The sequence below is a fragment of the Rhea americana genome, unplaced genomic scaffold, assembly GCF_003343005.1.
Source record: "Rhea americana isolate MKP2758 unplaced genomic scaffold, rheAme1 scaffold_19, whole genome shotgun sequence".
Taxonomy (NCBI): Eukaryota; Metazoa; Chordata; class Aves; order Rheiformes; family Rheidae; genus Rhea; species Rhea americana.
In genome coordinates, this window is record NW_028186038.1 from 6,095,310 (window position 1) to 6,117,367 (window position 22,058).

The following is a 22,058-nucleotide window of genomic DNA, read 5'->3' on the forward strand; positions in this document are numbered from 1 at the left end:
GGCGGCGGCGCGGCGCGCCGGGCCGGGCACGGCACGGGAGGGTCGGAGACGGGCTGAACCACCATGTTGTTGTCCGCGATGTTAACGCTTCCCCCGGGATASGGGCAGAAACGGAAGATGGCAATCTACCAGGAACACGCCACTTACTCGGAACGGGAGCAGCCGTCAAGGACAAGGACCGCCAGCTCCTGCCGCTGCCGCTGCCGCTCGGGGAGGGGAGGGGGCAGAGGAGGCTCCGGGCGAAGGGGGCAAAGGAGCGAGGGGCGCCCAGAGCCGCGGCACCGGGCAGGCTGCGCCCGCTGCGCGCTGCCCGGTCGGTCCCAGCCGCTTCTCCCGCTGCCTTAACGGGTTATAAATCCGACAGCGCACGCAGCGAACGGCTACGGTGCAGACGGCTTCATAGCCGCCGCTCACAAAGACACGGCTCGCCCCTTCGCTCTCCAGAGAAGAGCTAACGCTCAGCAGAAAGAAAACATCAAAAAACCTATTTTAGGCTGTGATGTTTTGGTTCTGTTTGTTTCTGTCACGCCCTCCAGAAACCCAAAACCCCTACAGCAGAAGCAGGCAAAACCCCTTTCTGTTTTAATTTGATCTGGTCTCATTAGCAGATGCTGTAAAACCATCCACACATGCCACAGTAGCTCTCTGTCTGTTTTTTGAAACCACAAAAAATCCAGGAATTTACCTCATGATAACAACAGCCTTACACTTTCCAAGAAACCACTGATTTACACTTTCCAAGGAACRAGTGATTTTTATTTAGAGCTTCTATCTCTTCTGCGCTGTCATGTCTTAAGAAAAAATAATCAACCTGTTATTTTGAATTATTAGCAGAAGCAAGATTCTGAAATGTGAAAGGCTGTTCATTTGCCTACACAGAATACCATATCACAGCTGTACAAAAAGCATTCAGAAGCTCTAACCYGAAAAATCAAGTACTAAAAATAAAAAGCAGACATCAATCCTTTAAAAAGCCTAACATCTTCTACGTAACAGTGTTTTTTATTTCAAAGTAAATTATTCTCAGCGCATGCACCGTGTGCAYGGGCTGCAACTTCAGATTCTGTACCTCAAATCATTCAGTCTTGATAGAGACTAAATACAGAAAAATGCAGTGATTTTTCTCCAAGTACGTATAAAACGCGATACGTCCAAGTTGGAAGCTTTGCTGTAGTATCCTAGGACAGCAGTGGTTCGTGACTCAACTGTGTCTCGGGCAGGGTGGGCAATTGCAACTCCGCCACCCCCCTGAGCTCTAACAGGAGGAGCTGTGCTGATGCTCCRTCATCCTGCCTTACTTGCTGCTCAGAATATCAATTCAGCCAGTTAAACCAGAAGACTGTACTGCACTGCACCAAAATGGAAGCTATTAAAAAAAACCCTGCTAGGATCATTGATCAGGGAGTTTTATCTACGCTGATCATTTTTTTTTTTTTTTTTATGAAGTGAAATTTAAATTGGAACTAGAATCCATATAGGTTTTTCTCACATGRAACTGCCCTTATCACTAGAAAGCTACAGGCAATTACATGCATGTCAGGACACTGCATGCAGTGACTTTGTGTTACACTTAGCATAGGGACGTGYTGTTTTTCTTAACAAGCCTTTGGTACTAACTGTAACTTTAAGGAGTGTGGAGTACAGATGCAAAACTGAATTCAAGCATTAATAAAACAATCACAGAGCAAAAATGTGTTACACTTAAGATGTGCTATTCTTGGGTCCGAGACTCGTAACTGCTGGTGACCTCTACTGCTCTGACAGATACAAGATATTCGGGAAATATTGAGCATTAGAATTCTTCTTTTCTGCACCAGTTTTAAAGGTAGCTTTAAAAGAAAAACAAGTTGATTGACACAACGACAAAAAACATTTAAGAAGATTTTTCAGAATGTCCTTCCTTGATGAAGAGAGGAAAGAAATTATGGTTATCATTAAAAACTTGGTCCACATATTTGGCTATTGGCAGTTTGAGCACAGCCGTTCTCAAACATTGCGTGTCGTATTACAGGAACTTCAGTCCCGTTACGGAATCATAATGTCTATATTATCCTGACTCGGGAAATACTCTTTTTTTTGGGGGGGGGGGGGGGGGGGATGAATGAAATAGGCAAGGGAATAAGAGGAGAAAAATTACCCCAAAATACATTTAAAAGGAAAAAAATCCCAGTTTGAACATATTATTACAGAATCAGTCCAACAGAACAAGACCTCACCTGAGTATTCCCAGTGCTCATTTAACACAGGGCCTCAAAAGTACCACACCACGTAACGTGACGATCAAGCTATTAACCTTGCTGCTAGCCTCATCAGCTCGGAGCCCATTTTGCTGCTAGCGTTGGTGTTACCTCCACGCGAAGGCTGTTAGTCATCATGCCACCASCTGGGCAACAGGGGCCAGCCACCGCTGCCGAGCGCGAGCCCAGAAGATGCACCTTCTGGCGTAAGAACTGAACTAGCACATTTGGAGATGGCGTGGTGCACAACACTGGGAGCTTGCCCCGTTTCGGAGTCAAGAAGCTACGGAACGAAAAACCACTTTGTATTTGTCCTTGCTTACGGCTACTAAGTGCCAGCTCTTCAGAGACACCACAGACCTTTTCTCCTGACAAAGCAGAGCTGCTGCAAAGCATCGGCACTACTACGCACCGCTGGCGGCGAGCAGCCTGCTTCCTGGCTCTAGAACTTGGTAGGCGCTTGCTACCCTCAGGTTGCAGCACTACTCTGCACAGGGAATAGCTGCTGTACATAGGCACCTCGCAAGCAAAGCCAAAAATAGCAATTCTGCTCAAGAAAATGGGCCACCTATTAAATAGTACTAATAGTAATATTCTGGTTTCAGGAATGAAAAGTTTACTCTCTCTCTCTCTCTCTTTTTTTTTTTTAATATAACTGTAAAATAAAGTAAGCTTTTCTATCTTGCTTGGCTTTTAATCCGCATGACTTGAAATGGCTACAGTGCTAGCAGCCGCTTTTTCTAGGTATCTCATTAGAAAACGAAATAGCAAACAGCCACAAAACAGCGTAACATAAACAGGACCTCTTCTCCTAAAATGAAGATTTGTCAACTTGTCTATATACATATTAAAGTGTTTAATGGCCTATCATTTAGCTCCGATAGAAGAACAGCTTAATACCTTAACTTGGGGGTAAAGGGTGGAATGGAGCAGAAAAATGGCAAGATGCTTCTTGGGAATGACCTTAAAAAGGGCAACGGCAATCCTTAGGGGAAGTGAAAGGCAAGAGGTGATGGCTTTAGCTGGTGAGCTAGAAACGTGACTTGGAAAATTGTCTTTCCAGTAACCCTTTAACTGACAATTTAGAAAACATTGAAAGGCAAAAGAAGATTTCTTTAAAGAAGAAGTATTTCATTCCACATGTGTTGATGATGGTCATCATGAGCATCTTTCAAGGTCTTTATGAGATAATGACAGAAGACACAGGAACATGATTTCTATTTCCGCTCGCAGAATCCTGGGACTGAGACCTCCTTTTCGCCGAGGCTGTTTAAAATTAAAGGCATAGCACTGGAAACCATCAGCAGATATCTAATATTTTTCCAGTCCCAACCTAGATATTTAAACTAGAACATTCAATTGGCAGCCTTTTCATATTTTTAAGCCTCATTTGCTACATTTTAAAAACAAGAATTAAATCTGTTTTCAGACTCTATGTTTCTCCAGTTTTGTAACATTCTGCAGTAATATTTCTGCAAAGAAACAGCTTGCATTTCAGAACTGCACAAACATGTTGTTAGCCTAGGAAGCAACATGACCTAATAAAAGTAGTATGGGATGGAGATCGCAGAGCACCCAAATTCAAGGGCTTGTCCTGCTGTCTCTTGAGTATGAGATGTTAGTATGTCACTGATCCCACTGCGCTTCGGTTTCTCCAAGCATAAAATAAGCATATTCACTAGTTTAAATGACAGTGGTTATAAGATGCTTCATTGGTTAACTCCTTCCGGTCTTCAAGGGAAGAGTATTTGACAAATTTGAGTTTTGCTCAGTGAGCTAATGAATTTTAGGAGCTACAAAGCAAACTTAACATATGAGTGTTCAAGGTCCCCTTAAAGTCTGTGTTCTGCATTTTTTTTTTTATTGTGCATTTTATTTCTTCTTCCAGCTGATAAATTACAGTGGTCCCCATCAGCCCACTTCCTAGCTGAGAATCCCAGTTTTCTCAGTATCTGAAAGCAAATCTAACAAACACATAATGCCACATTTACCCTCCCTATCCCTCAAATCCATACCTTACGAGCTCTGTACAACACAATTTTTTCATCTTCTCTCCCCCAGCAGCCATGCCCCAAAAGAGATGTTTAATTATCAGAGCACATCTCTGCGTCCTTCCCTGCACCAGCCCTTTGATCTGCTAGCCCTCGAACACCCGATTACCCACTCCATTTCAAATCTCTCCCCTGCAATGCAGCCAGCTATACTCATGGTGCAATAAGGTTTGCCTGGCAGTGCTCAGAAAACAAAACCAGACTCCTAGGACCACCTGCGTGGGAAGACGGATCATCAGACCTCTTCGAGAAGAAGAAAATGTAAGGAAAGCGGAGCCTAAAGGAGGCTGACCTTCTAAACAAAGTTTAAGTAAACCTGGTTCACGGCCACTGCCGAGCCATGGCAATGACAGGGGTTCCCGTCCAGCACAGCATCTTTACCATCTCTTCTATAAAAGTCATCTCTACTTTGTTGCAATTGCAACATCTGATGCAGCTAAACCTAGATCAGCAGCCGAAATCAGCTTCTTCATGATCTAAAAAGTCTAGGATATTCCTGAATATATTAAAACAGTGTAATACAGACATGCCACCTTCTTTTAAACTTAAATAATTTTCCATATCACATGCAGGTGAAAGAAACTGTTTTTTAACACTCAAAACAAATCTTAACTAGTAAACTGGCCTAACAAGAGCTTTAAGGAATAATCTGAGGGTGACACAAGTCTGAGGAACTGAAGAATGAGATCTTCAACATGATTAGGAACCACCATTTCATTTATTGCTGCTTTCAGTCCTGTTTTAAGTGCGTCACTCTTTGAAACAGGATTTCTGCCAAGTACCTTCTAGCATTAATCTGTTTACTTAATACATCATATTGGCACTAGCAGGGGGACTCAGAAGTAGCTTCTGGCTTTCCACCATAAGAGTTCCCTAGTTTACATTCTGGAAGAAGATAGTACACTTTTTCCTCATTCTCAGTATCAGTGTGTTTTGTGGCCTTAATGGAAATTATAGGTCTTTTCAGGCACTGATAGGATACTGGCATTTAAATTGAAACAGTAGGATTCCAGAATTAAAAAAGAGCACACTAATTTGCATCCGAAGACAGATTTCAAGCAATCTAAACTTGAGGGATGTTTGGGAATATAGTTGAGGTTTAGCATAGAGTAAGGGCTATATGGACCCATTCCTCTGTTTTGCCAAAACTCTTCTTCCTGAAAGATAAGCTCAGAATAAAAACTGTACTTTCTCCTTATTACTGATGCAAAATATCAGAACAGTATCCTAGACTTGATTCTTCCTAATTACTGGTTAATGCTTCATACAAGAAACCACTGATCTTCCATTCAAAAGCATATTCAAAGTCAGGATCCCTTTGAAGGTGCATCCTTTACTGGGAAGCTACATCTGCCTGTGATACGGGCATCAGTCTCAAGCCTTAAATACCACCTTCACACAGCTAGGCCACACTGCGACCTGGGGTTTCGCCCTAGCACACTGAAATGGTTCTATTTAAATTGTGACACAGTCATATTTCAGGCAATTAGACACAGTAACAGCACGAATGACAGATGTACAAACATGACCTGACAACAGCAACTAGAAAACGCATCCTCCTTTTAAGACACTCCTTAAGCCTTCATTCTTCAGCACGCAGATTCTTCATACGTATCTTGATATCCTTACTGTAAATCTCATTAGGCTGACACACTAGCTACAGCTATAGCCTTATTTAAGACTTTATCAAATGGCTAACAACCAAGGTCTGTATCAGCATTATTTAATCTCCCACTCCAGCAAAAGCAAATGATTAACATAGATAGAAGTAACAGTGGGACAAGGTTCAATCACTCTCAACAACTAAAAAGAGCTAACAAAATTTTAACAAGCTATTAAATAAGGACTTTTGATATCTCAGCAAACAAATAACACAGCTAGGGAACCTCTTCCCTAGAAATAAATCACCCTGAGGGAATTACTCCTGTTGTGTTTTTTTTTCTTCCAATATAATAAGATAAAAGTCTATCTATAGCTTATTGGGTAAAGCAACCTGAGCTGGTAAGCTTTATTAAGCTGAGGGCACCCGCGAGCTCTTCGGAGCCGGCCGGCAGCCGTGTTCGAGCGCCCTGTGCCGCAAAGCCCCTTACAGGCACCTGCCAGCTGAGCGCCAGCACAGGGAAYGGAAGGAGTTATTAGCACACACGCAGCACGTGGGACTATTTATTTATAAATTTAATTTATATAAAAATATGTATTTGCATTACTAAATACCACATCAAAAAAGCTATGGTAATAAATATATATTGTACATGAAATAGAATTACACTCTAAGTGAACATTAGTTAGGCATCATATTTGGCCTCTGGACAGAACCAAGTACTAAATATTCACTACCTCTTTCTTACACCAAAACATAAGACTTCTAAACATAAGAATTTACTAGATGTGTTTTTTTTCCAGAATTTCAGTGCTTTTGGATATAGAGCACATGTGCCAGCTGAGCCTGGGAGCTTACCAACACATGCATGTTATTCTAAAATAAAGTGGATTGTCTAGCGCAATGCTCTGCAGGTCTTCTAGTAGCTCCCTGAAGTGAAATAATCCTTCAAGCTATTACAATGACCTTTCACCAGAAACATTCAGGAGCTGCAGGCAACCACGTTTCTAGTGAAAAGAAAAGCCATACTCCTTCAGGAAAAGTACAAAAAAAAATTATGCTTGTGGTTGGTCAGAAATGGGTCAAGACGGCCAAGACAGGGGCAACAGGTTGAGTAAACAAGTAATGGTAGGGTCTCCTCTGCCCCATGGGTTTTATTACTTTTGACGAGTCCTTTGCTTCGGGTGACTCTAGATCACAGCCAGGCTTAACTGAGCAGTGAGCATGACCGTGAAGTCTGGATGATTTGTTGATTAGCTTTTAAGCATCTTTTCTCTGATGCAAAGGTGCTGCTCTCACCTTTGCTCAGAAGAACAACAATACTCAGAAGCCAGGAATACATTTGGGATGGAGAAAGAAAATGACAGCTAGTTTTAAGCTCAAAAAACAGGAAACATTACTTTGTGCAGGAAAAAATGATCCAACAATAATAATGTATTTTACTGTCAGCTCACTTCACTGTCAAACAGGAAAAATTCCCCTTCGCAGGGCTCCAGTGACAGTAGGAAAATCTAGCAGCACCAGCATGCAATTCGGGAGCCCCGAACCCCAGGCCTTGTCCAGGACACATCAGTTGGGAGGGCTCACATCCCTGTCACCCGCTTCCAGCCCTAATACTTGGACACAATCTCCTATCAAGGTTTTTGCTACAAACACGGTGGATGTCGTAAGATCCAGCTAGGAAACCCCAGACCACCGCGTGGATAGCTCCTCCCTATCCAAGGTTGGCACAAACTACCATAATTTGTGTTGTCTGGCATATGTCCTTGCCCAATGGGTAAGTTAGGATCGTGCTGCTACCCAAACCTCCATAAACACACAAAGAATAGGCAAAAATCAAAAAAGTAGATGACTAGTAAATATAAATGTCTGATTAGACAGTTAAGAGAGGAAATAGGAAAAGACTACTTAAACCACAACTCCAAAAAACAGAGCGAGAGGGAAAAAAAATCGGAAACACTTATAAACTAGACAAGGGAAGCAAAATCATCATTTTTTTTCTACCTCTTAAACTGTTACAGTGGGTTTTACATAACGGCCATGAAGGGCTTGATAATTTAAAAAGTTAGGCATTCATCTGCCATTTCAGTTTGACACTTTTGAAAACATCCAGCTCTGCCAGATGTGCAGCTGCTACTCAAATTCTACTTGAGACAGCATTACTTCTTAGAAATACATATAAGTGGAAAGATTCCCTAATAATTGCCATAGATAAATAGTTAATTTTTCAACACAGCATTGTCCTGTGAAGATGAAGTGTGTATGCTTTTGTATGTGTTCTTCATTTGTTGTCTGATGCAGACATCCCAATATCTAAAAATATATAGCTTTGAGTTAATTTCAAAATCTCAAGGAAAAAGAAGGTAGTATGTAATACATACATCTATTAAACTGCAAACAGTGAGACTGCATAATTACATGCAAGGTTAAGATTAAGACTTGTATTTCATGAACTTTGATGTCAGCATTAAAAGACATTAGTTGACCTTGAGGATAAAAATAAATTTCGTCCACCATCACGTCCTCAACTTACCTCACTAAAGACATCTAAATGTTCTGTGCTTACATACCATAAAACAGTTAAACACAGAAATTCCATATTAATTACATTTAATACTTATAGCTTCGATCTGTGGAGAGGAAAATTGGGTTTCCTGAGAGCTGCTGTAGCTTCCAAACATCATCCTACATCTAGAGATCATCAACAGGGATGCTTACAGCATTATGTTYAGACAAGAAAACCGGTGAGGAGAATTCTCAGCATATTGTTTGTAAAATGAAATCCCACAGAGCTATTTTTCCTCTTGTAATTTCTTTAGTTTTATCTCCAGAATAACAATAGAAGATCATAATATAAGAGTTAAAATAGTATGAATAGGTAAAACACCACTTGGAACTGTTTTCCACAGTTCAAAAAATGGAAATTTTGCAGCACATTCTCTCTGTGAAYGGGGAGAAAAGACTCAGATACAAGCTTCCCAAAACCACTGAGRTAGCATACACTAGCCCTGACTTAAAAGTAATCAATTCTCTAAATAAACCATTAAAACATCAAGCTCAAGTATTGCTTATAARAAAGGCAACGATCTTTCAAAGAAACGTTTTACGTCAGCCGACCGCCAGCCTTTCCTTTGCCCTGTTTTATGAACATCCTGGCCTGCCCCGCAGCTCATCGCGAGCGCGCTCAAGGCTGGCAGCAGGCCGTGGGGCCACCTGAGGCGCCGGTGTCCATCTGCCGAGGCGGCTGGTGGCCAGGCGGCAGCCGTCCGCGCTGGAGCCGTGGGCGCGTGCTCCGAGCCGCTGGAGAGCAGCCTCTCGGGCGGTCCCTACGCTCAGCAAAGCAAGCGACAACCTCCGGTTGGAACCTCCTGTTCCCAAAAACAATTTAATTTGGTATCAAGACGAAAAGCGATTGTGCATTCAAAAGTTTAACCAAGAACAAACAAACAAAACCCCAGCAACTTTATACAGTATGGTATAAATCAAGCCAATAGTTCAGCCTACTAATCAGCATTCAGAACCCTACATCCGAAATTAAATATTAATTCTGCAGTTATTCCAAGGAATTTTTCCCAAGAGAAAACAGTACCCCTTGGTTGTCAGCAAGATCATTTTATAGCAAAATAAGTGTCCTATGCATATGGGAGAGCCAGAAACACCCATCTCGCATTAGAAGATTTGTAGTTATGCTCTCCATAATGTCAAATGGAAAGAAAAGGCACAGACACGAGAATGATCATTTGTTATTAGGAAGTTAACAGGAACTACTTCCCGAGTCTGTCCTCTGAAATAGTTGGAAGAACATTTCTGTGACAGCTTTCTCTTCCTCTTCCTTCTCCCTACAAGTATACAAAAAAATTCCAACACTTTGAAGAACAGAACTTCATTTTACCTCATTTAATTCTTCACAGGTTAATCTAAAAATAATTTAATTACACAGTACGAACTCAAAGGCTATCCCACTACTAAGAATCAGAATAAGTTAATTTCCTTTAGAACCTATTACTTCAAGGCCAGGAGGTATTTGTAAGCCAACTGAAGTAAGAATACTTGCTCGCACTCAAGGTTAACACCTTCTGAATCCTTTGGTCAGCTATCACTTATAGTTAGTATTGCAGAAATGACCAGACTAACTTAAAAAGAAATATTAAAAAAAAAAAAAAGGATGAGAACTCACAGACCTGTTGTAAGCAGTCATCTCCATTCGCTCAGTAATACCAAACTGCACTTTTCTCTCCCAGATAGCCAGGTGCCACGGAGCTAAAGTGACTCCTACTCTCTTTGCACGAAGCGCCGATGACCCTGCTCCGCACTGAGGGGAAGGCTGCTTCCAGGCTCAAGTTGTCTTCCTCTTACAGAAACCTGGCTACTTCTTACGGAAAAAGAGGCATARAAAGATAACCCTGGTTTATGGAGAAGATTCTTGGGCTCTACCTAAAATCCTGCAATATGGCATGTAAGCAGTCCAGTGTGGAAACACAAACAGCACAGATCAGAGACATAACATCAACAAAATAATAATCTACGCCGTGAAGACTGATGCACTGGAGTTTCTGCCTCCTTAACAGTATCAAGCCAAGACATGTTCACTAAGATACGATAGGTAACTTACACAGTACTTATGCTTTCAGCATCCAGCCACAGGAACTGAAAAATTTGGCAACGGACATGCATAAAATCAGTGTCAAGTATAATAAATGAAGTTTTACAGAGGTTTAGTGACAACTTTAGCCTGTTTGAATTTTTTTGTTTTTTAAGGCTTTAGACCTCAAACCAGAAAGATGGTAAAGSAACAATATTTCTCATGAACCTCTCTGGATTTTCAAAGGATCAGCCAAAATTTTGTAASTTTACCACGTAACAGAATCAGGATTCCACGGCAGTTGATATTGCACCAATTGTCCAATATTAAGCACTTCTCTGGAGGAAACAAAACTCTGAGATTGAGATCCTTCATTCTCTTTCTCCCTCACCCCACACTTAATCTGTAAACAGCCTTTTCACGTTTATAAGCTCTAATAGGATCCCTGTGGAGATCTCGCTCAGATCTCCTACACACACCTTACATAAAATGTTGCATATCTCTTCATCACCACTCAATCAGCTCAAGCTCATCAAGACTACAGAGTTGTATATTTAGCTGTAAAAGAATGAAAGCTAGCAGGGCTTATGTTCAGTTAAACCATCCTGGAAAGTACTGCCTCGAGTACTGAGCAGTCGGTTTCTGCTGAATTCCTTGCAGTCTCAACAAAATTGTTACCAGTATTCAAGTCAGATACAAAAGCAAAGCAGACAAATTTTAAACGAAAGCTCTTAATCAATAACCTCTTCTCTCCACCTGCACTACCATCTGCCTGTCGCTCAGGTCTATAACCAGGGCAACACCTTTTATTCTGATTGCAGATGTTCCTCATATTCAAGCTACATCGAAGACTCTTTTCCTAAATACTACAGTAAATAAAGTGCTTCCTCCGACCAACTAAACCATTTCTCACGGCTCTCTTGAGCTCTAGCTCATACTTGCCTAATAACTCTAAATGCTTCACAACAGCTGAAATAGTAAGTGTTTGTACCGCTCTCTACTGTTTGCTTGGCTGGTGCGGGGGGAGGTAATAGCTTTTCAATGAAAGCTTCCCAAGTTGGGTATGACAAACAGTTTGCGACTGCAGGAAACCTAGCCAAACCCACAGAACAAGCACTTTAAAACCCCAGATTCATAATCCGCTGATGAAAGCGACTAACAATGTTTTCTACAATTAATATTTCTTTATAGTGCCTCTGATGAAATAAGAGGCTTCTAGATGAGTGTGTGACCATGCTGGACCAGTATTAGCTAAGGGTGAGGAAGACCTAGGTTTAGTTTCATCCATCAGAGATTTTCCTGTAACCTTGGCCAAGTTATTTAGTTTCACCTTGTCTCTGTCTCCTGCACACACGGTATGTTGTCTCACAAACATAAGGTGATGACAAGGGAAAGATGGTTAAATACTCAGATAAACCTTTCAAAAATGAAGGAACTTGATAGACTGATAAAACATGCRGCATAAATATAAAATATTAAGTAGCCAAACCACTGTAGAGAAGGATTTTAACATAATCTATTGTATTGTGGCAAAAATTAGTGACCTAAACTCTTCTTCCACGTTTCACTGAATGCAGTTGCACAAGGTTGAGGAAGGTTACAGATCGTTCAGTGMGTTTTCAAAAACACCTCACCTCTTTCTTCTCTTGGTTTCATAGATAAGGGAAAACTCAGAATTGTTGAGGGTGGTCTTTCTTCCAGTCCTTGCCTACATACATTTTGATGAATTCTTGGAACATAAACTTATCAAGCACGAAAGTCGGTCTGAGGCRGAGGTCTGCAGGAAGGTCAGGCCCCAGAACGCTCCGGGAAGCCGGCGTGTCCCCCCACAGCCCTCACCTCTGCCAGCTCTCTCACCGCACACGTGCACCGACCTACACAAGTGCCTTTACCTCAGTGTGCCACGACTCTCCTCTGACAGCCCAAAGAGCCACCGCAGGCCCCATTCCCACCAGGACCCACAGGCACTGCGGGAGGCAGAGACCAGGCTGCAGAGAAAGGAGCRAACCAGGCCAGCCGGCGAGGCAGAGCCGCAGCTTGCACAAAGGCATTCGCCTTGTGCAGGCAGGACTGGGAGCTGCCCCTTCCGCACGCCGCTCTGAAGTGTACCACTCGCGACGTCAGCACCGCAGTTCAGAAACCTCTGCTCCAAAAGCATAAAACTCCTCCAGAAAGGATGAGTGCAACAGAGCTGTTAAACATTTTGAACCRAAAATGACATAGAATACACTGAAATGGCAATGCCCCGGCTGCTGCAGTCACTCGATTACTCTACAGAATTTAAAACTTTCAATCTATAGAATATAGCTTTTTATTCATCAGCAGGACTGTCTAGAGATGGAATACTACGCTTCTGTCTGCAGATGTCTGCTTAAAGGCAAAAAAAGATAGAAGCAAGGCGTATTAACCTTATTCATTTGCTTCAAAGGAAGGCTAAATTAGAAGCAGACAAAAGCTTACAAGTTTTTAAAACAATTTCAGTGCAGATTTCCACAGACACATCCAGATCATGCATTTGGTTGGTATTTGACTGGAAATCCAAAAGTCTGAGATAAGGAAAAAAATGTGCCCCACCTGCCCAAGATGGCACCATTTCTTGTTTCTTAGTGGCTTGTCACATTTTCTCTCCCATCTTTGTAAGCTAAATCTAAATCAAGGAAGGCTGATCATCTTTCTCACTACCACAGCGGGCGTTACTAGATACCAGTGTGGGTTGCTTGGAACTTTATTAGTTTTTTTCTCTTTGTAAGACAATTTTTCTTTCTTCCCTGTTCTGGATTTCCCTCTTGCATGCAAATGAATAYGCTATGAACTGTGAAAAAGAGTAAATTACCCTTTTGTTCCCTTTTTTCTTTTAGTTAATCTCCTCATTAGCCTTCCTTTTTGTCAGTCTTTCCTGATATAAGACAGCAAATTCATGTTCTTAAAAAAGAGGAAAGTGTGGTTGTTGCAGGTGACTGGCAAATAACTGGTAAGAGTCCAAATAGCCAAATCTTCCTAATGTATATTGAGGAAGTACCAAAAAATAAAAAATAAAAATAGTCTACTCTGGTTCAAGCTCGCCTTTTATTTGGATTTGGTTTCATTGTTACTTTGATTGCAGATTTGCTTCCCTTCCCCATTATGGAGAAAGTGAATAGCTGCAGGTTTTATTTCTAGCTTGCAACACCCAGTTCCTTAATTAACCATTCTGCACCGTGCAGAGAAGGTTTGAAAGACTTGGGCCCTTTTCCGCTCTGACCTGCCAAGCTAAACCTACTGACGTCAGGTGAAATTAGGTCAGCTTAAAAGTGCTAGCRAAGGAGAATCAAATCCTGTATCTGATTTCTCTCCTTGAACCAGCAACCAAATCGGGRGCACTATTAAAAAGGTCTTCCAGCCTATATGCTTGTGCTAATTTGTATTTTCTTCTACTGAGCTGAGCAAGTGCGAGGGAGGAGGGAGGGGGGGAGGTACTAATCTCCTTAGAAAGCAGCACTTGACACTAGTGTGTAGGTGAGAATGACTGCGTTGCAGGGAACTGACACACCGCCCAGCACGCGGAGTCTAGCGAAACGGCGCTGCGAGGGCAGCAAAGGTCCACTGAAGCGACTAATTCATGATTTTGATCCTACCACGCTCTAAGGGAGCCGCAAGATAATCAGCRCTACTGCGATGCTACAGTTGTTCGTACATCCACAGCGAGAGGCRACGGTAGCAGCTCATCTCACTTGGGCATCCAGGAAGCATAAAAGAAGGCACAGTCCTCCTTTCTGTAACCCTCCAGAAAGGCTCAAAATTTCAGTTATTAAACTAAAAAACGAAGAGCACATGTTCTGCCAGACAAAAAAGAAGTCAGTTGCGTGTGGCAAGTGGTAAACGCACAGCACACAAACTTAACGTGAATCACGGCACGAACGCCGCGCAGGTGCCCACGCGGCTCCTCCGCAGAGCCGGGCCAGCGCGGCAGAGCAGAGCAGAGCAGAGCAGAGCAAGCTGCAGCAGCTCCCTGCGCGGATCTGCAATTCGGCACAGCAAACGTAATGGCAGCGCCACTCCTATTGCAAACACACCTAAACCATTCCGGTCTTTTTTCAGTCTGGACCATGGCATATTTGCAGAGAGTGTGCCTGMGCAGTAGTACAGAACTAAAAATTAACCAGGTACCTGCGACTTTACACAGCCCGCCATAAAACGCCCCTAAGGCTGCAGCGATACTGACTGCACCGTGTCCTCTTTGGAAACCCACATGTTTGCAGTAGAGCTGTACACACTTCAGCACAGCAAATTCCCACCGAAGATTTATGAAGTAGAAACAGCAACGTAAGCTTGCTTCCCAACGCACAACACGTTTTAAGGCAGATTTTCCTCTTATCCTGCTTATTTTACTGTTCAAATATTGCTTTTGCTCCAGATACTGGCCTCCACTCTGTACTCCCCTCTGAGCTGTCTACGTTTTTATCTTCCTATCACGTTATTTGACACTTGAAGAATAAGGTTAAGTGGTGAATGATTACTTTACCTTTAAACAACAAATTAGGCCTAGACAGAAATGTACCAAAAGAAATTATCAATTTGGACRTGGTACAGCAGGTAAAGTATCACAAAGCCAACCCGGGCGCAACTTTTGCACCTAAATCTGTCTGTCTGCTCCCGTGAGTGCAGCTTCTGCACACTCTTGATTTCTCATTCCTACGTGACAAATAAACCTCTTACCATCCGTGCTAATCTCTGTGAAAGTCACAAAACTCAGCTACTCACGGACAATCCCGTGACACAAAAACCTGTGTGGATTTTTGTTTCATTTTATTATTTTTCCTCCTTGAATACAGGTTCTATGGGCTCCTTACAATGCTGTTCTAAGATGCCAATCAAAGTATTTCAATTTGGATGTCAAAGAGCTCTTTGAGCCAGCAAGGTTACCCGGCAGCRGAGTGCTCCCGCACACCTGCGCAGACCCAGCCCCACCGCCACCCCAAGGGCAGTGCCACGTCTTCTTTCCTAGATGCACGTGCTCCCTACTCCCCACGCATCACCACCRGTGCTTGCTTTGACCCAGGAAGAGGTATGTCAGAGAGCTAAACCTCTAGAAAATTTACTCAACCCCTCCCTGTGCTCCACTAGGAACATTTCTGCTGTGTTTCATTGCCCTAGCAAGGTCCCTAGGGGGCTGGATGGAAGGAAGAAGGGTCCGTTACGGAGAGGGAAATGGGATTCGCTTTCTCTTTTTGTAACTAAAATTTCACTGGCCCATATGTCAGTGAGGGCAACRTTCCTAGAGGTAGTCTAGTGTTGAGAGTGACTCATTTTGTGACTATTAAGAGAGTTTCCACAGATTTGGGGCCCATCTTCCAGCTAGGCTCTGTAATCTCCCCRGGAATGCTGCTCTGCTCTGCCTCTGAAGAGATTAGAGGCAAAGTATTCTCAGCCAGCAGGAGGAACGTAAGGAGGAGAACGTATTCTAAGGAGAGAGCAGGAAAAAGATGCACGAGCTTTTAAAGCTTTGGCTGCATTTGAGTTTGGGTTGTTCAGAATTAAACTCCTTTAAACTGAATTCAAGAATACCACATATTATATATGCATATTGTAAAATATGAGACCGAGAAGCAGCTTGCAGGAATTCCKAATGCACTGAAATCAATTTGTCGTCTTGCAAGGTCACATCAACAGAAAGCAGCTCTGAAAAAAGGAAAAGATGGTGGAATGGCTGAACAAGGAAACAAAAGAATGGCTAAATATTGCTTTCTAGGAAATTATACTTCTCTTCAGGTAAGACTATACGCTACACGGAATATCTTTTCAGTAGAGAACAATGTCATGAACAATATTGCACTAATCAACCAATAGCCAGCGTAAGATGGAGACCTGGCACTGCAGGCGGAAAGAGATACGCTAATTTTTTTTTCTATATCATTCACATAAAGGGATGAAACAATAAAAATTCTTTCTCATAGCACTTTTATCCAAGTGATATGCATCTTCCATTCTAAAAGCATTTTCTGTTTTATCACTTGGCCATCAGCTCAAACAACTATTCCCTAATCCTTGGCAGGTATAACACTAAAAGACAAACACAATTTCCAGAGAATCCCAGCAGCACATGTGAAGTACACTGTGCTGACACACCAGTTTCCAAAACATTAGATTTTCAATCTCCTGCTCCTTTAAGACATTTGCAGTAAAAGACATAGGTCAAATTGCATCAGAAGTACTCCTTACAAACCATTTTGCATAAAACATTAAGATTTTCTTCTAGGAGAATTTCCCATTAGTTAGGAATATGAATTACAAGACTATTTTAGAAGATGAAATCAGAGATGTGAAATTTTGGAGATCTATTAGAAAGGGGGAAAATGTTAAATCCTGGATTGCAGGATATATACAAGTGGTACTGTAATCTTACTGTCATGTCTATCAAAATACATAACAACTTATAGTGAAATTAGTGTTTTTGTACATCATTTCTTGCACTGAGAAATTTGTATTATTTCTCAGGAATCAATGAGATCCCAAATCTGGCACAATAGATGTTTCATCAAATTCATTCAGTGTTCATGTAAAGTTGCAGCAAACTTTTTTCAATATATTTTATTTTGATTTAACATATATATGAGACTCTAGTTCTAAGGACTATGTTTATGTATATAAAAAATACCTGTCGTACTATTATTACGTAATGTTATTTTCCTTATGATGTTGAATTTTACACACCATACAACAGACCAGTAGCAACTTCAAGCCAGCAACCACAGCAATAAAAATAACACAAGATGGCATATGGTAACATGAATAACATGTTAACTGATGCAGATTTAAACTTTAAAAAAGGTCCCTTTACAGGAAAGGTTTATTGAAGGTAAACTTTTTCAGTTATCCATTCCCAGAAATCTCACCCACATCCAGCCCTCTTCCAAAATCTCCAAAGAGGGAACTGTCCTCTCCCCTTCCTTTCCATCTATCTAAACCAGTTAAAAAAAAAAAAAAAAAATCCTGTGCAGCTGCTTATGTAGGAGAACATAAGCAGATCTCATCTCTTGACTGACTTTCTGCACTTTCAATTTTATTTTATCTGGCTTGGATCATTTTATCTTCATGCGCTGCAAACATCTGCAGCTGAAAGCTGAGGGTCAGCTCCGATACTGCCCACAGAAAAACGTCTGCTCCACGGTTAGCTGAGCACCGTTCACCACTCTCAAGTTCCTTTCTTGCTTGTCCCCAGAGTCTTTCTAAAGTATGTTCTTTCCAAATAAATCCAAAYGACAGTCTTTTGCTCAAGTTTTATGGATTTTCATTTAAATAGATAGGTGGAGGAGGTATATAAACTAGCATTTTCCCATCCATTTTATGTAAAGTTGTATCTAGGATGATGTGTGCACCACCAAAATAGCTGCATCGCTAAAATGAATAATTTATACCAGTTACCAACTTCTTATAACTGATAAAGATTGAACCATCAACACAAAAACTTTGAAAACACCTCATGAGACATGTAAGCACAATGCAAAAAGGGAACTCAAAGTAAAAGAACCTAATGATGCTTCTTTAATTTATAATTTCAGAATTATTTGATTTTTACTGAAATCTGACTTCAGATTAATAAAAGCCACATAGGACACAACGTTTATGAAAAAATAATACCATCACAAGGGTCAAGACTTTCAGCAGTGAAATCAAAGGATTAAAATGAGGCTCCAGATGGAAGACAACTGAAGCTTTTAAATCTTTAGTAGAGTACTGCTGGTGATGAACTACATCAGCGTGCACATGAATATGCACGCAAATACCCCTGTGTATTCACATGTCTGCATGTGCAAAAAAATGTTTTGAAGTTCACTTTATGTTATCAGTGCTCATGCTGATTTGCAGGGATTTCATTTCTGCCATTCTTATTTCATCTACAGATTGTAATGAAATGATTTCTCAGGCTAGCTCTTCTTTTTTCTCCCTCTCCTTAATTTTTCCCTCTCCCGTTGCATTTTTTTTCCAAAATTAAATCAAATTCCATGAAGGCAACATAGAAAAACGGAGTAGGAAAATTAGAAATGATTCTCTGATCCGTAATAATCTCACGTCTTAACTATTGCAATCTCCTCCACTTTAGTCTTGGTAAATCCTAATTTGCTACCCTTTAATTCTATTCTAAAATACTAAAACAATTGCGCTGGCTCTCGACTTTGATTGCATTATTCCCCCGGTTTTGTTTTCCTTCCTTCTTTCTTTCACAATCATACCCAACACCACCTCATTCTCAGGGTCCTCCATGACCTGTTAATCGGGTCGTATATATGTCCTTGTTCCACACCAACCCTTTTAGCTACTCGTTCATCAGAATTTTGGACAACTATCATTGCTGTTCATAACATAAAATCCCACTAACCTGCAAAATCCACCAAACAAACAAATCTATCAAGTCTTTCTTCAAAACTCAGTGGCTCTATGATGCCTAGTAACRACCCACTTGTGATTAGTATAAATGCCAATTCAGACGTAACTTCTGATCCAAGAAGTCTCCCATTGACTGTTTACAGAAACTAGAAGTTACTTTGGTACTTAAATTCTTTCCCTAAACATTTGCTGCTAGCCATTATCAGCAACTGTATGAAACTATTTGCCTGCATACATAAATGTGGCATATATATGTGCACATGCACATATACATATATATGTACACATACACGCACACAAACACATGCATATATAATAAACATATCTAAGACACATATGCCTGTGTATATAGGTAACTGCCTGTATGTAATGTAACTATTTGCCTTTACTTTCAGGAATGCTACTTTATGGGATTTGGGGAAAGGCATATGAGAAAACTGCCTAAGATTCAGCACCACCCTTAATCTCACCTCCTTGCAAAGCACGTGCTTTGTTTTCATTTCATACCCTCATAAAGCACACCGACCAGTAGAAATGCATGCACTTTTAAAAGAAACAAGAGAGGGAAAAAGGGGGGAAAAACAGAGTTTAGTTGTCAAAAGTTATGTCTGTGCCTGTTGGGCACAGATTTCATTTCCATTTCAGTACAGTTTCTCAAGCAAGACTGACAGAGACATTTACAGTGGTGATTCATACTACTCCAGAAAGACTGTGCCATTTCTCCAGGGACCTGTGGGATGAGGGAAGGATGAAGTATTCCTCAGCAGTGAGGTACGGCAAAAAAMCAGGAGAATCAGCCCCAACTCCCGCGAGCGAGCTCAGCATCCCAGGACAAGAGGAACAAATAAAAGGAGACARAAAGTGACTGGGAGAAGTAGGGGCACAAAGAAGTTATTGAGGTCRCACTGACAACCTTTTCTGTCTTCCACGGACTGTTTCATAAGTAGGTTTCTCCTGCCTCCTACAACCTGCTTATGAAGAATTACTTGGAGTTATCTCAAGTCGTAATTTACTCTTTCTAATCAGACCTAGACTCTGGGGTGCAAGGATAAAAATATCAATGTAGAACATTCTTCTTTGCTCTTTTTTATTAGGCATTCCTCCCCAGCAGTCATTTTTCCAGCAGCCTCACTGGCAAACATTGGATGAATTACTGCRTGCCAGACAGCAGCAGTTTTACCTACAGTACCGCTTCATCACTGGGATGCAGCTCATGCCAGCTGCTTGGACAGAATTCATTCCAGAGAAACAAAACCATTTCTTCTGCTTCCTCCTACACTTCCTAAGCTGTGCATCTCTCCTTGCCAAGGCACCTTCTGATACTGAAAATCCAGGGCAATTTACAGATGCCTCTCATATGCACACAGGCTTCTCTTCATCACTCACTCCCTCTCACATTTCCATGCTTTCAACCTCTGCTCCAGATGATGTCAGTGGAGAGAAGAAACTACCTACCACAGACGAGATGTTGGAAAGCTGTTCCTGTTATTAAACAAGCTTTTCTTAGATTAAGGATTAAAAAGTTTTTTTTTCTTAACATACAAAAAGCAAGCTACTTATTTACATTTATAAAGCCAATTGCAAGTATAATTTGTGGTTCTGTTCTAGGCAGAAGGATTCACAGCACATCATTTTCGTTAAGATTTTACTGGGAGTGGTAACTGCTTAAATTCTTAAATTCTGCTTTTTAAAGAGAGACATCTATATATACACACACATATATAAAACTGATTCTAAAACAGAGATATAAAGTTGTAGCCAATGACATTAAGAAATGCTTATCAAGTTCAGAATAAAAATTTGTGTTATCTTTGATATTTTGACACAATTTAGAACAAGTTTCTCCCCATCAAACCTGAACATTCTCAGYGCTCTTTCATTTTAAGGAAATCAAAAACTAATACACAGTTTTCCACCATATTCTCTATATAAAACATAGTACCAGTCCAACCCTGGTCACCGCTGAGTGATTCTGAGCAACTTGGCAAAAGCAAACTAGAAGAAGCAATTTTCTTAGTTATCAGATAATTTAACTTTTCCAGGACAAGAGAAGGGTATGCATGAAAGTCCATAGCAGCTAATCAAAAATAAAATATGAGAAAACAGTAAAAGGCTCATAATGAAGAAATACATTCCACCACAGGTGGCAGGAAATTGTAGCTATTGATAAGAAGTGTTTAGAGGCTCAGACAAAGAAAGAAAATTAGCATAAGCATGAAGGAAAAGCAGTGATATCGCCAAAAAAACTTCTCTGAAAATTCTCCAAAAATCTATCATAACAATCAAATGAAAAGCAGTAAGTAATGAATTTGCATATTGTGTAAGACCTTGCATTTATGGGTACTCTTAAGTATTTTCTGCGTTTAAGCAGCTGGCTGCATACCACGCGTTGCTGGCACGCACAGAAACCAAAGCACCACCTTGCTCGGTCCGGCGGCACTGCCAGCTGCACACGGCGGCTCCTGAGGAACCGCGAACCGGGCCCGAGAGCAAGGTGGCCAGTCCACGGAGCACCGCAGCCGCCAGGGAGACTSCCAGCGCGCAGCCCCCGCCTTCGGGGACACCGCCAGAGACGGGCACAGCACAGAGCCGCGAGGAGCCRGAGGCCAGGGCCCAGCGAAACAGCGCCCGGCAGCGCGCCAGCCGGCAAGGGCGCCAGGGAGGATCGTCTCGGCTCTGCCACGCTCCCTCCTCCAGCCTCGCGTCCCTTCCCGAAAGGCAGGCGGGCGCTACGCAGGACGGCGGACCTCGGCAGCGCCGCGCAGYGCCATCCCGAGCAGGGCGCTGCCAATCCTGGCTCAAAGGAATCCTGCAGGGGAAGCGGGCAGGACTGCAAGAGATGACGGGATAAAGTGCAAAGCAAACGGGGAATTTATCAACCGCGTTTTGGATAAGAAGGCACATCTCAGTGAAGTTCTGAAAGCCACGGAGAAAAGCAGGTGAAACCCCGACTTCAACACCACGGCAGCGTACACACTCCAGTACGGCAACGGGGGAAGGAGCTGCAGCGCACGTYGGAGAGCCGCGGCCGGCCGCGGTGCGGGGCTTCGCGGCGGGGCGGAGGGAAGAGGAGCGCCAGCGAGCGCGAGGGAAGGGCCCGGGCCGAACCGGGTCTGCGCTTGGCGGCTCCTGCCCGGAAAAGGGAGGCGAGACAGGAGTCGCAGAGCGGGCGGAAGAACCCGCGACGCCGCTACAACTACTGCGGCCAAAAGAAACCTCCGCTT

At 42.1% G+C, this 22,058-nt stretch overlaps 1 protein-coding gene across 9 annotated transcripts in view; it reads right to left on the reverse strand.

Annotated features, from left to right (window-relative positions):
• ATP2B2 (ATPase plasma membrane Ca2+ transporting 2) overlaps positions 1-22,058 on the reverse strand; it is a 374,808-nt gene that overhangs the window by 233,182 nt on the left and 119,568 nt on the right. Inside the window, exon 1 of one of the 9 annotated variants that reach the window (XM_085302459.1) lies at positions 148-242. The exons of the other annotated variants lie outside the window; for them this stretch is intronic. The gene's annotated coding sequence lies outside the window, so the exon portion shown is untranslated. Of the gene's footprint in view, positions 1-147; positions 243-22,058 lie in introns of those variants that run through there. 9 annotated transcript variants of the gene reach the window in all.